This window comes from Rousettus aegyptiacus, unplaced genomic scaffold (genome assembly GCF_014176215.1).
Source record: "Rousettus aegyptiacus isolate mRouAeg1 unplaced genomic scaffold, mRouAeg1.p scaffold_m13_p_12, whole genome shotgun sequence".
Lineage (NCBI taxonomy): Eukaryota > Metazoa > Chordata > Mammalia > Chiroptera > Pteropodidae > Rousettus > Rousettus aegyptiacus.
Window position 1 is genome coordinate 69,817,041 of NW_023416287.1, and position 12,154 is coordinate 69,829,194.

The 12,154-nt window shown below is 31.8% G+C and overlaps 1 long non-coding RNA gene across 1 annotated transcript in view; it reads right to left on the reverse strand.

The window, feature by feature from the left end:
* Positions 1–12,154, reverse strand: part of LOC107520883 — a 353,828-nt gene that overhangs the window by 181,884 nt on the left and 159,790 nt on the right. Inside the window, exon 3 of the long non-coding RNA XR_001599455.2 lies at positions 11,349–11,486. This is a non-coding gene — a long non-coding RNA (uncharacterized LOC107520883). The remainder of the gene's footprint in view (positions 1–11,348; positions 11,487–12,154) is intronic.

Here is a 12,154-nt window from a genome sequence, read left to right on the forward strand (position 1 = left end):
GATGTTGAATATAATATTGATGGAATTTTTCTTTAATATTTTTCCTGTAAACATTTTACACATAATTAATTTATAATATGTTCTACTATTTTAAATCTTTAGAATGTAAATTGGTCCTGTTATTATTTTATAGTTGTTACTGCTGATGACTTATATGTTGGGTAATTTTGAGTTAAGAATTTTATTTTATTGAAATTAACCTGTGGAATGCTGGATATATTACTCCAAAGAAGCTTTGTTATGAGTTTTGATAGGAACCAGGCTTTATTTTTATTCCTTTTGAGTAAACCAGCTTAATTTTTATCTCAAATTTAGCTCCTTGAAACCACAGAAACTGTAGATTTTTTCTGTGGATCCCAGAACTGGTGTCATTTACATTAATTAGGGTTATTGTCTCTTTTGTCTACAATTCCTTCTTGCTTCAAGTCACTACATTTTATTTATTTACTTAGGTTTTAAAATATAATTATTTCTCTTTAGAGATGAGTTTTGCTTTCTTGCAAGCTCAGCAATACTTTTAGAGTTATGTTTGCAGTAATGTCTCCTCTATGTTCCTTCAAAGTTCTTAGCCCTCTATATTTCCAACATACTTTACGCAGAATCACTTTCTTTCTAAAAAATGGAAAACCCTTCCTTGTCTAAAAAATAGTCTTAATTACCTGGTTCTTGAAAGATGTTCAGTTCTTTTGTGTGCTAAGTTAGTGATGGTTGGGGAAAAATGTTGATTTTGAATTGAATCATGGGCAAGCATGCACCTTCTGTGTCATTAGCCAAAGATTCAAATAAAATCTGTATAAAAATAAAACAGAGAGTACCTATAAAATTCTTGTTTTAAAGTATCAGTTTGAGAGTTTATTCAGTAGTTTAAGGATAACTTGAAAATGTGCATTTTTCACCAACACAGGGAATTCTGATCCCAGGTGTGTCCAAAGATGACCCCTTGAAAACCTATCTTATGCCTATGATTTCTATTGTTGTCTCGGTGTCTAGCATACCTTTAACTCCATCTCCTCATTTCCCCCTTTTTTTTTTTTTAACTTATAACCACTCCATAGTTAATTATATTTAACTTTATACCTCACAGCAAATGCCAACTACCTCTAGAATGCATTCTTTCAACCCTTACCCAACAGTGAGATTGATGCACATAGCATTTTATTGTTGAATCTCTGTATTGTATACTTTATTATACATTTATTAGTTTGGTTTTTCACCAGGCAAAGTATTCATAGAAAGACTAGATTTCCTTGTATTTAATTTTTTTGTACCCAAGCTTAGCACATTGCATAATATATTGCAATCATCTAAAAATGTATTCTGATTGACAGTACCTCTTCTGGTAGAAAAATAAAATATACAGAGCACATTTATTTCATTGAAAATCTAAATCTACAGTAATAGACTGAAGCAATTTTAATATCATAGAAACAGCTCCCACCTTGCGTAATCCACAATGAAGAGTACACTATATCTGTCTTTAGTCATTTGATTTGTATCATGGAAGTATTTGCTTTATTATGGGGAAACAGAGCCAGAAAGTAGTTAAAGTGGTAACAACAGATTTAATAAGAACCTATTGCAATAGGGAAAAAAGAGACCAGTATAGAACTGGGCTCAATCCTGAATGCAGAGGAATATATTGGGACTTATAACCAATAAGAACAAGGGAATCAGTGGATTGAAAATTACTAAAAGGAGCCATCGAAGGTAAAGGAAGTCTTACTAAATATATTTAATAAGATTGTTGATGAAGACAAGCCAGAGTCATCAGATATCCAGAGTGAGAGCTGAGGATTTGATCAGATATTGAGGATGATTAAATATCAAGAGTGGGGGATTCCTGCTAAACTGACTTAGTACAATTCTTGTTAAAATTGAACTTAGCATCCTGAAATTAGGGTCCAAAATCAAGCAAGGCCTAGGGGAAAGGAGAGTTTTGTAAAGAATTTCTAAAGTTTGGTTAAGGAGAGAGTCCTTTTCAACATTCCTGACTTTTTAATGTTGTTTATTATAGTTGCTATCATATATAATAAGCATCTTGAGAAGTTTACAATTAAAACTATTACATGAGGAAAAAATATCTGTAAAGATTTTGTCTATGAGCTCCCACAAATACTTCCAGAAAAACTGTAACCAGAGGCCAATTTTCTATGTCAAAGGTGAATATTAGCTCTTAAAATTAAAATGTCGACAGTGTATTCAGCATAGCTAAGGCACACTCTTTTATCTCTTTGCTACTGCTGCATATAGCAGCTTCCTTTGTGTGTAAGCATGAGTGTCTGACTTCAAAGGATGGGGATTTAGTAGGACTTCAAAGGTGATGTGACAGATGGTACATGAGGAAGCATGGCCCAATGCCTATTCTCACATTAAAAGGTGTTTTTTTAAACATGAACTCTGTTGACATTTACACATGATAATGAGTATGGCATTTTATCTGCCCATGCTTCTCTGTTGTAGTCCCACGTTAGTTATCCACCTAACATGAAAGAATGCTGGGAGCCATCTTGAATAAATGGAAAGTCAGACAAAATGGCATTCAGCAACCTTTCAACAAATATCAGCCTTCATTTATTCCAGTGTCTTCTTGTCAATAAGTCAGACAATTTCAGGGTCATAAATAGCAATTCTATCTAACTTATCCAATTTGATATCTCTTTATTGAATGTTTGCCATGCATCCAACATTATATTAACTGTTATGAGAGATTTAAAAGAATGATATTACATAGTACCTGCCTAAGGAAATCTGTGAGATTTTAAAATCTCATACATGTAAATTAATTTATGGACTATACGATGTGCTCAAATCCATATACACTTACCAAGACTTCACCAAGAGGAAATAAATGCAGGATATGTTTGTCAGAGCTTTTATAGAGGACTCTCTGCTAGAAATCTAGTGGCAGGCAGCTCCTGAGTTACTCTCTGTCTTAAGCAGGTAGAATTCATGAGGGAAATAGATCTTGGGCAGAACGAAGTAGAAGGAAAAAAATGCAAGTAATGATACCTTGTTTTTTTTTTTTTTTTTTTTTGTATGTGTGTGCAAATCATCAAAAGGTAACAATTTTGGAACTGTTGACCAGTTTTTACTTTTTAAATTCCTGAAATCCAAGTAAAAAGTTTTCAAAAGAAAAAAAAAGAAAAACATATCACTCTATAATTATACTTTTTAAAAGATTAGAAATTTAAATCAACCTTCTAGTTGTGTATTCTTATTGTATCCCTGGCATGGTAAATCTAATGAGACTCCTAGGGAAAAGGGTAGCTGCACATTCTCTGTATGCAATCATTTCTCCCTTCTTCTATACACAAAAATACAGCAATAATTAACAAATTCTTCATTTTTTAAAACCATAAAATTAAAAGATCATTCATGTCACAGAGCTTATGCATATGGACTATTTAAATTGTTATCGGTTAGTATAAAAATATTATTTTTAATTTACTTGGCATTTCATTATTTTGTTTCATCTAAATAAATGAATTCTGAAAGGTTACTGTGGAGATACCTATTAAGTATTTTATCTGACAATGAATACAAGAAAAAAAATGGAGGCTGTGTACACAGCAAACTCTAATCTAAGTGTGTCATTAGATGGAGAACAAATTGTTAATGTCGCCCTTGAAGTCGACCTTGTCAGAAAGAAATGTAGACAGGACTCCACAATCTTCAGTCTGAACTGTCTTCCAGTCTTTCTTATCATCCTTCTCTCAATGTGAAAATACATCACTATTCTTAATGTTCAAAACATACCAAGAACACACAATTTTTCATACCAATACAATTACCAAAGCCTACAATGACTAGGAGGTGACATTGTCTTTATAGGGATGTTTTGTGAAAAAACAAAATAAATAAACTATCTCCATCTATGAAAAACTCCTTGAATATATTATAGGATATTATGAAGGAAAATAAAATTCCATACTTACACATAAATTCAGCCTGATGTTAAATGGAAGGGTTTATGATAGATAAAATTTAAGATGGCCCATCAAGCTTGAGCTGAATGAATGATACAACTGGAAAAAAACTGGGTGTAAACCAACTTTTCATAACTGACACTTAAGTACTTGAGCAGAGCATATCCTTATATTTATCAGTTGAATCTGAGGCACGATCTACCCAAGTTGAAGACTAAATTCTTTGTAAATAGAACCTGTGAGTTTTTTTTAATGTGCTAATCATTTTCATGTTTCTAAATTTCTAAAGACTATATGCATCTTAATACGATAATAATTTTAGTCACTAAATTTTTTGATGAATATTTATAAAATTTGTGAAAACATTTTGAAAAAGTAGAGCTACTTTAGAACCTTTTCTAAAGCTTAGAACTCTATGACGTGAAAAAGTAATCTGTAGCCTCTGTTTTGCTAAAATTGTGTGGTCATATTAAATCTCTTTAATTCTTTCACTTATTTATTTAACAAATATTTCATAGAACCCTAAGTATCGAGCATGATTACAAAACAAATATACACAGAATTTACCTTTATGGAGCTTATAATCTAGTGATGGAGACAAACATTTAAAAACCATACCAATAAATATGTAAGTATGCTGTTGCAGAGACCAGCAAACTGTTCACCAACCAGTTTCTATTTTTACTGAACCAATAGCTAGACTATGTTTTCCATATAATCCTACCGTTAGGAGGCCAGTATGATATAATTGAAAGCTAAACAGACAACTTCCAGTTCTGGCTCATAAAAGTCTACCATATATGATTGTGATTTTTGATGATCTCTCAATATTTACCAAATTAACATAGGTGACATAGTGATTTTGGAAACTATGCATTAAAAATAGTGTGGTCACAAGATAGAATGAGCCTGGGTCCTGGAATCACTACCTTGAGAAAGGCCATCTGCACATGGGAACATCTGCTTGGACTTCGTCTTAGCAGGAAATACTATGTTACACATTTTACATGAATATATACATTTACGTATACATTATACATAAAATTATACATTTTTAGTTAGATCAATTCAGTAGTTAATATTAATTATCAAATACAGAAGTTTGTACCTTCAAGTGAGGGGCTGCCATACAAAAATAAGAATAATAGCATGTGCGACGTTGGCTTAGTAGTTGAGTACTTGAGTAATGGGCAGTGAGAAAAATGTGTTTCATAGGCTAAAAAAAAAAAAAAAAAAAAATGGAGATCCATGCCGTGCAGTGGCAAATGTTTGGTGAAACTGTCTTTGCAATAACGTGGGAGAAGGTAATGTATATGTTGAGACTATAGCTGTAAGGCAAGTGGTTAAAAAGAGCTGGAGAGCCGGTGCTGCACAGCTCTTACTGTCTGCCTTTAGTATGTCATAAGAAAAATGAGTTCAAGCAAATCAAGTGATTTTCAAACAGAATTGTAAAATATACAGATATCACCCTCCTTAAGGGTTGGAAAAGCCAATAATTTCTGGACTCCAAAGAGAAGGGCGAAAGATGAAAAGTGAACATGGTACAGTAAGATTTTTCCGCTAAAGCAAAAGACTCAGCTCTGCATCAAAGATCAAAGTAAGTATTATTTTCATAATAAGACTTTTATTTCAGAATGTCTAAGTCACCATTAATGAAGGGATGGAGGTGTGAGGATAAGGAAGTAAGTAAATGGATAGACATGAGAAATATGTTGTAGGAAAATATTGGGCATTGGTATCATCTTTAAATATTGTGAAGAGGCTGAGGTTTTACTTCACTTGAAAACTAAGAATTTGTCTTGACCGTTTCATGGATTCTGGCAGAAGATACAAAAGTCCTGGGTCTAAGACAAAAAAAAAAAATGTTTACTCGTGGCAATAGTTACAGCTGAAGATTTGGCTTTTCTTTTTTTCACTAGTTTCTTGTGTTCTAGTTTCCATGGTTAATGTGAAGCCATCTGCATAAAAAGTGGGTTGCGTTATAGTACAGGAATCCTGAGTTATAAAAATCCAAATATTTTATAATGGGTAGTGAGAATGCTAGACCTCTGTCTGGAAGGTATGAGATGCCATCTCTATCTTAAGGCAGTACATAAGTTAGCTCTTTACTTTAGCATTAGATACTTTCTTTAACTTCCAAAGCTCTTTGCTATACAAACATCTTTGAAAAACTAGTCCAGGAGCAAAGGCATTCCATGACTTTGGTTTCAAGATACACACAATTGTGATAGTCTCATGGAAAATTATTTCCTAACATGAAACGGTACATAAACTTTCAAAAAGCAGGTAGATAAGAGTCTACTAATATAATTTCAAATATAATTTGAGAAAATTATATTAACAAAAAAGCCACAAGCCTGGACTGAAGATTGAAATAAAAAGTTTTTGAGTCATTAGGAAAAAGCAAACAAAACAAACAAATGACAACAACAAAATTTAGGCCATAAAACTTGTGAAGTGTGGAAGCTGTGCTTCTCCAAAGAAGACTTTTTGCAAAATGCTTACTTCTGATATGGTTATGGAAATTAATAAAGACAGATTTATCTCTGATGCCATAGACATAAGAGCTATGAAGAACAGTGAAAAGAATTCTTCCCAAGAAACAAAATCAGATCTAACAAGAAAACATCTCTATCATTTGAGCTATTATATTTTGAAAATCTGTTTGTAAAGAAACATCTTCTATTACAACTCTGATATGTAAGCTATGATATATGTATGTGTGTATATATATATAATGCTATAAACATAAAAGTTGAAATACAATCTTAAAATTGAGGAAAGTAATTGAGATTAGGGTGTCGGATGGTGCTTCTCTGAAAATTGGCCCTGAGCTGAGCATGGAGATTTGAGATAAGACTACTCGAAGTGATTAAGTATACTGTAACAATCAAAATGAAATAGAAATAATAAATAATCAAAGAATGAAAAAGGAGTTAGTGAGTTATCAGATCTCTTTAGGTGGTCTAATATATATGTAACTGGAGTACCCTAAGAGAGAAAAGAGAGCAGGGGATAAAACAAATATTTGAAGAAATAATGGCCAGAATTTTCCCCAGTTGTTTGAAAATTATAAAGCCATAAATCCAAGAAGCTCAATGAATCCCAAGGAAAAGAAACATGAAGAATACCACATCAAGACATATGATAATCAAATTATTTAAAACACTTAGAACAAATTTTTCAAAACGGCCAAACAAAAAGTCACTTTTGCACAGAGAAAAAGAAATGACAGAGGTTTCTCTTAAGAAAAAAATGCAAGTGAGAAAAGAAGGGGAAGTATATTTAAAGCACTGAAGGAAAAACTGTCTAGAATTTTATAATCAATGAAATCATCTTTTAAAGCAAGAAAAAATCTATAGCACTGAATGATTATATTAGGGTAAAATCATGGTCTCAAACTAATGAACTCATTTCCTCCCTTAAGAACCAAGAAAAGAAGGATAAATTAAAAATAAACAGAATAAAGGAAAGAAAAATCAGATCAGAAATGTAAAATAGAAAGCAGAAAACAATTGAAAAAATCAGTGAAACCAAAGCTGATTATTTGGAAAGAATCAGTAGAAGTGATATACCTCTCATTAGAATAATCAGGAAAGAATTAGAATAGACACTGATTGCCAATATCAAGAATGAGAGATGGAACATCAATAATCATTCTAGTGTTTCTTATAGCCACAAAATTATTCTATAGTTTTTAAAAGGGTAGGGAATATGATGAGCAACATCAAGCCCATACCTTCAACAATGTAGATGAAATGAACAAATCCCGTGAAAGACACAAGATACTCAAACTCACTTAACAAATAAAAGGGAGGCTAAACCTAAATAGCTCTATTTCTATTACATAAATTGAATTTGTAGTTTAACACTATGCACAAAGACACTCCAAGGCCAGATTTCACTGGCAAACTCTACCAAACATTTGAGGTATAATATTGATTCCACACAAACCTCCAGAAAATAAACAGAAGGGATTGATTTGCAATTTATTTTATGAGGCTAATAGCATTATCCTGGTAGCAAAACCAGACAAAGTTATTACAAGTTAAGTAAAATACAGAGCAATATTCCTCATGAACACCAATGAGAAAATTCTAAATATAATTTTAGCAAATCAAAAACAAAACTACATAAAACTAATAATATAATATGAGCAATTGAGATTTATACCAAAAACTCAGTTTGTTTAACATTGGAAAAATCAATCGATATAATTCACGAAATTAACAAACTAAACAACATTATTATTTCAATATATGCAAAAAATTTGATAAAAATCAACATCTATTAATGATAAAAACAGTCTACACTTTAGGAATAGGAGAGAGTTTTGTCAACTTGATAATGAGTATCCACAAAACCTATATCTAATGTTATACTTAATGTTTAAAGACAAATGCTCTTTAAAAATAATTTAAAACCTAATGCTTGTTTAAAGACTAATATTTCCCCCCACAATCAAAGACATCACATCTCACACCATGTCTATTTGGCATGTAGCAGAATATATCTAAAGCAATAAGGCAAGAAAAAGGAATGAAAGGCATTCCCATATTGGAAAAGAAGACATAAAAATGTTTTTATTTGCAGAAAACTAGTTACCTATGTAAAAAATCTGATTTTACTACATAAAAGTAACTAGAACTAATACATAACATTAGTAAGATAACAAGAACTAATTTTAACATACAAAATTAATTTTATTTCTACATACTAGCAATGAAGAAACAAATTTAATTAAAAATATCATTTATAATGGCATCAAAAAAATAAAATACTAGGGCTAAATTCGATAATAGATGTGTAAAACACTGAAAATTTAAAAATTTTACTGAAAAGAATTTTAAAATGATGAAATTAATAGAGATATATATTTTGTTCATAAATTGCAAAACTCAATATTCTTTTCAGGTCAGTTTACCCAAAATGATCCATGGATTCAACAAAATCTCAGCAACCTATTTTTTTTTAGATGCTGATAAGCTGTTTTTAAAATACAAATAAAAATTAAAAGCATACAGAATAGCCAAAGCAAGTTTAATTAAGAAAAAGAAGATTGGAGGGCTAACTACTTGATTTCAAGACTTATTTTAAAGCTATAGTAATGAATACAGTATATTAGTGTTAGCAAGATTAAAAAAATAGAACATTTCAACAAAATATAGTGTTCGATATAGACTCATACATATAAAACAACTGAATTTTTACCATATTGTAAAAGCAACTAAGTGGAGAATGGAAAGTCTTTTCAACATATGATGTTGGAATTATCAGATATTAACATACAAAATAATAAATTTTAATCCATATCTTGCATCCACAATGAGGTAGCATTACACGTCTATGAGAAGTTCTAAAATTAAAGACTGACCATATCAACTATTAAAGAGAATATCAAAGAACTGGCACTCTTAGATACTACTGGTGGAAATGTAAAATATTCCAACCATTGTAACACTTTGGAAAAGAGTTTGACAGTTGATTGACAAGGTAAATCCATATTTATCATGTGATTCAGCTGTTCCATTCCTAAGTATTTACTTGAGTTAAAAAAAAATACATCCAAACACATCTGAATATTTATGGTGACTTTAATTTTAAGAAACAAAAGAATAAAATAAAATGAAGGAAAAAACCCACAAATGTCTATCAACAGAAGAGTAGATAAAAAATTGTGGTATATCTATATAATGGAATACTACTAAGTAATAAAATTAAATTAGCTTTTCTAATAAAAAAATATCATAACATAAATGAATCTCAAAATAATTGGGTAAAAGAAATAAGACACAATAAACCAGTTCATATCGTATGATTAAATATTTATAAAATCCTAGAGACTGAAAACTAATCTACATTGAAAAAAGACAGGTAAATGACTCCTTCAGTTTGGCATATGGGCAAGAGTTAAAAATTACAAATGATCACAAGAAAACTTTTGTGAGTAATGAATTGTTCATTAATTTGACTGTAGTAATAATTTTAAAAATGTATACATGTATCAAACATTAAATTGTGCATGCTGTATATAACTGAGTATATGTCGATTATACCTTAATAAAGCTATGCATTTTTTAACTAGAACAACAGTTGCTATGAAGAGTGAGAAAAAAAGCCTACTAGTATCTCACAGTAATCTCTTTCCACAGTGCTGATCACCCTATTTAAGTTGACATTCATGAACTTTATAGTGATGACAAATTTCATAGTGTGCTTTTCTCTAGTACGGACAAACAGAGTGGAAACTCGCGTGGAGAAGGACGTTCAGAAACAGGGTTTCTAAAAGTCGGTGTGTATAACTAAGTGATAGATACTGGTAGATACTCTAATGCCTAGGCTGATGGAGCAGCTTCCATTGGAGAGATTTCTAGTGTTGTAACAGAAGAAGAGACTCTGGTGAAATGTATTAAAGCTTCCATTCAGAAGTGGCATGTCACTTCTGTTCTCAAGTTATCTAACAAAGCAAGTCATCTGGTTAAGCCTGACATCAAGGGGAATGATAAATATAAACTCACAGGGTGGAGCATTGCAAGTTAAATAGCCAAATTTTATGCCAACATCACAGGGATATATAAACAACTACAGTGCATTGCCAACATGTGTTTAAAACCAATCTTTCCTTTCAGTAAATACTATATACTTGCCCAGCCTCAAGGAAGAAACCACAACAGTCCCATCAATTCAGTGTCAAATTCGAGTCTAGGATCTTTGGATGATATCTGCATTAGGTTGATATTGTGTTTCTTTAGGCTTTAGAGATTCATGACCCCAACTGTAAACTTATCTAGCCCCCTTAGGTAGAATGTTCATTGTTGAAACAAGGACATAGTAACTGTAATACATACTTCCATGTGGAGAGGGAAAAGAGGAAGCACATAGTGTCAGTGCTCTGTAGAGGTCATGGTATTCTGTTGAACAGAATTATTATGGGCCTCTACCCTGGGCTTTGGATATATCCTTGATAGCTGATTTTGCTGCCTATAAAGTCTCTTCCTAATCCACTTTTTTTTGAGGAATATGTTTTTTATTATTCCCTGAGAAGCTCTTTTACCTTCTTGCCTTTAGAAAGGAGACCGAATGGTCATTTTTAGCCTCAAATAATCAGTGTTTCTTTAAGTGGTGGCTCCATTCAAAAACTTGTTCAGTCTCTTAACTTTTTGATTCTAGATAATTCTGTTTACAACTAGCACCCAGCCTGCTTTCATTTTTTTTTTCTTAAGTCATTTCTTATAGTCACTTGTCATAAATAGTGTATAACTAAAGCATTTAATAAAACTCTAGTTCCCAGAATTAGCTTAGATCATGCCTAAGACCACTTGGTACATTATATTTCCTGCCTTCCAAGTTATTGCAGGTGAAAGTTTTATCAAATTTGACCATTTCAAAAGTACTTTATGTCATCAATGATTGTTTCCTTACCTTCGTTGCCATTTCCTGAGAGTAATATCATCTCTTGTAGGTATTTTCTTACAGTCCTATTGTGGTATCAATTTATGTAGCAGTTGGCATAGGGTAAGTGTTGCTTCAGTATCCAGAAGCTCCTACACACCCAGGAATCTGCAAAAACAAAGGTTTTTTTTTTCTTGCTCAGTTTACTTGTTTGTTATGGGTCAGGGTTGGCTGTGTTTCCCAATTTCTTTGCTCAGTTGACAGTTATCTCTATGACACTGCTAGATTCATGGAATCATATATATATATAATTTCCATTTAGAAGCACTACAGTTCACTTCAGTTTCCATTTATTATCCCTCACCCCCCTCCAAAAAAATCACATAATTTTGCTGCATATTAATGAGAGAGGGAAAAAATATGATCATCATCCTAGCAGGGTCAGCAAGTATTTTGAACTATTATTTAATTGACTGTAAGGTATTATGGAAAGAGAAAATATCCTATGACTGTAATGATAGAATATGGAATTCAAGTGGAGCAAGACAGGATATAAAGCAATCATGGGTTGAAGTCTTAAACCAACATATTCGAGAACTATAGTGGTCCTAAAATCAGCACGTGCTATAATAGGGCTATTTGAGAAAAGGAGCTAGAAAATATATGAGAATTTGATTAAGAAAAAAGATAATTAACATTTCTGGAGGAAATATTCTCTGATTAAATCGATGTCATAATATCACTTTTCTTGGATCTGGCATTCTAATATTTGACTTGTCTCTATCTTAGAAATTCTGGCAATTAGAAAATGTCACTAGGAGTGCAATTAACACATG